The following is a 3714-nucleotide window of genomic DNA, read 5'->3' as shown; positions in this document are numbered from 1 at the left end:
ATTGTTCATGTATATTCCATGAGTGATACTGTCATATCATTTCACTTTAGCATTTATGTGTTAGCTTAGATTCTCTAGAGAAGCAAATTCACTGAAGCTTGAATATATTTGAATACAGAAAGAACTTTTTCGTAAGAAATGGCTTACACAATTTTTAAGTAGGCAAGTCCAGTCTGGGCCAAGTCAGACTTCTCCTGACTCGTGGAAACTGACAGAGCTGCAGCAGGATGATGAAGAGGTGGCAGGGGGCACAGGTTGGTGGATGGAGATGAATGAATCTCAAGTCAGTCCCCAGTAGGCAGCCCACTGATGGTGCCTTGGATCAGCAGGTAATTGAGGGAAGCAGATCCAGATCCAGTCCAGGTGAGGATCACAGCGAATCTGACTGATTGGTTTCTGTCTTATACATATGGTCACACCTCCACAGAGGTGTCATCAGGCTGTGACCCAATGACATATTGGGCTCTACCCCACCCTCAACCAGCAATGTGTAGTTGGCATAACGCCTAACCATCACAGAATATATTTTTATGCCAGCCTCATAAAAAAGCAGAGGAAATTCTTTTGTTTCTTATACTTAGGCAGATGTATGCTAATGTCTGAGTAACTATTTTAAGTGAAACATGCTATTTTTTGTTTCCACACTAAATGGCTCTTTTCCTTGGTTAAAAAAAACAAAAAATTTTCCTTGATATTCTTTTCAGAGTACTTTGCATGGAAATCAATAAATCACTAAAATAGCATTCGTGACCCATATTAATTTTTTAGGTACCAGAAAGTAAATTCACCAAACTGCTACTTCTTAAAATCATACTCCCATTTGGTTTCTGACCTTAAAGACAATTAATTTTACAGGAAAAAAAATAGTACTTCAGTGTTTCTTCGAACGCAATCTTTGGTTCATGTTAGTACAAATAATATGAAAGTTTTAACTTACCAAAAGTAAACATGAATAATCAATACAATTTTATTTAAAACATATAAAAACATATTTGACACTTTCTTTTTAGTTTAGCAAGATGAAGTATATAAATTATTTTTATTCTTAATTCCTCAGAGGCATTAGTGACATTTTAAGGGTATGAAAACCCAATGTCCCCTTTCACATCCAACTCTTTACAAGTTGTAGTATGCCAATTTTCAGATGATAGTGTTTAAAGATAAAAATTTCTCATTTTTCTGTATGTATTATTTAATTCCTTCTGAATTTTTTTTTTTATATTTTCAACCTTGGGACAAAGACTGACTGAACATCATTTTCAAATATGGTAATATAATGTTCATATAATGGTTTCTGTGACATTAACTCAATGTTTTTGTACATGGAAATAATTACATTTAATATTTTTATTTTAAATGTGATTGAGCAGCTAAGATCATCTCTTAGTTTTGTTTATAATAATTTCTTCTCAAAATTTTAAACCATCTTTATCAGAATTATTAAAAATAAAACCATGGTGAGAAAAATCATATATCCTAAGTTGAATAGTATCTAATACGTCTTACCATGGTGTATCATGGCTTTTGACCAAAATACCTTTATTTCAATGTGGTAGCTTTAAAAAAAAAACTATTTATTTTAGAGTCACATTTATGACTAGTTGTCTGTAAGATACTTAAATTAAGTATACTTGTATGTTTTTACAATCTAGAACCATCCAATATAAAAGTGCCACTGTTTATGGATTTCAGTTCAGTCTAGATCTTCTTTACTTATTCACTCTTATTGAGTCCTTTGATGCACTAAAATTAAGTAATTACATAACACCAAAACCTCAAGCACACTGCAAGATGCTACTCTCTTCATTGACAGGCACAGTATAGGAGTACTCCTCCTCAGTTCTTTCATTTGACAAAGATGAGTCTCCATTAAGTAATTACACCAAAGTAGTATCTGAATTCTCAAGGATATGATCTTACATCCTAGGCACACAATAGCACTTAGCCTTCACTGTACCTATATACCCAGCACAAATTTTATTTGCACTACATTTTAAAAACAGCAATATTGTGAGTTATACAACTCTTTTGCATGTGACTGGGTCAAATATTGCTTTCTATACTATGGATATGAGTGGTTGACTTTAATTGAAAATTTTGGAACAGACTTTTAAGGAGTGTTTCCAACAGGGCTTATAGAGTTTAGAAGCAGCCATCATGTTTAAATTGAATAACTAATGACTCTGAATAAGCACATGATTATGAACTTGGTACATTCTCTGGTAGCTGATTACTTTTGCTCTTATAGGGTAAAGTCAATTTCCTAAGTTATGTCAGTTACTATAGCATTATACACAAAAAATTTCAATGGAAAAACACCTGGAAAAATCTTAAAGACCTTTGTACTTGTGTAACAGTTAAACTCACACTTTTTAAAAATATGTGCCGATCCAGATGTCTACTTCATAAATGCCACATACAGGATGTATTAAGAATACTTACTGAACACTACTTTCCCTCTATTAAACAGACATGAAATAAATGAAATTTCATAAAATAAACAAGTAGACATTTTGAATATTATGTAATATATTTCATGTACACTTTTATTAGAGGAACATTTACTACATATAACAAAATAGGATACTGTTTAATGACACACACTCAAAGAAGACCAGGATAGTAACATAACGATAATCAGTAACAGCAGTTTTTCAACAATATATGTTCTTAATGAGAACAGATTTGGTTTCCACAAAGCAATTAGACTGACTGAAAAGATGAATAATTTATAAAAGAATCCATTATGATTCATAAATATATTATACCACTTAATTTTCTCTTGTAACCATATTCTTAATCTGTTAAATTCAAATCTATAGTGTTTTAAAATTAGGCATTTATTTGCTCTTATTTATGGTCAAAATGATCTAAACTGTGTTCCAAGTCAAATAGAAAGTGATACCTGAAATTTCAAAGCATTCCTCCATAAGACTCATCAAACTTTAGTTATTCCTAATGGTTTGAAAAGTAATTTAATCAATGTAATTACTAATTACTACACCGTTATAAGAACAGATTCCATACATTTTCCCCTTAAAGAATGGTGCGTGACAGAGTCACTTCCAATTCACAGTAGCCCCGTAGACAGAGTAGAACTATGTCACAGGTTTTCCAAGACTGAACTATTTCTGGGAATAGGATTACTATGGCATGCTTCCTGCAAGGCTACCAGTGGGTTTGAACCAATGACCTTTCAATTAGCAGTAGAATACTTAACTCATGCCAACTCCACTAATCACTGATAATACTACGGGGTACCCCAAAACACCTGAATTGTGCTGGGTGGAGCAGAGCTTTCCTTGTGTGCATTTCTCCCGCTGCTAGGTGAGCACCCAGCAAACTCATTCTGAGTTAGTGCACCCAGTGGCATACCCTGGGAAGGTTCTTTGGTCACAGTGAATTTTTTTGTAAAAACAGTTTTGCTCGAACATCGTTTTTTGTGATGGCCGATTTAAGAGAACAATGTGTGCTACAAAATTTTGTTTCCTGATCAGGAAAAATGCTGCAGAAACTTGTGTTGTTGAACAGAGCTTACAAGCAGAGTGTTATGGTAAACACTCAAGTGTACGAGTGATTTTATCTTTTGAAAAAAAGGTGAAATGACTGATGACAAAAGTTGTTCTGAACGTCCTTTCAACTTCCCGAACGGATGAAAATTTCCACTCGCTGTGCACTTGGGTGTTCCTCCCACATGGTCAGACTATTAATCGA

The sequence above is a fragment of the Echinops telfairi genome, unplaced genomic scaffold, assembly GCF_000313985.2.
Source record: "Echinops telfairi isolate 266 unplaced genomic scaffold, ASM31398v2 ScPeMD7_3533;HRSCAF=4204_0, whole genome shotgun sequence".
NCBI classification, from domain to species: domain Eukaryota; kingdom Metazoa; phylum Chordata; class Mammalia; order Afrosoricida; family Tenrecidae; genus Echinops; species Echinops telfairi.
This window is presented reverse-complemented; position numbering follows the sequence as displayed.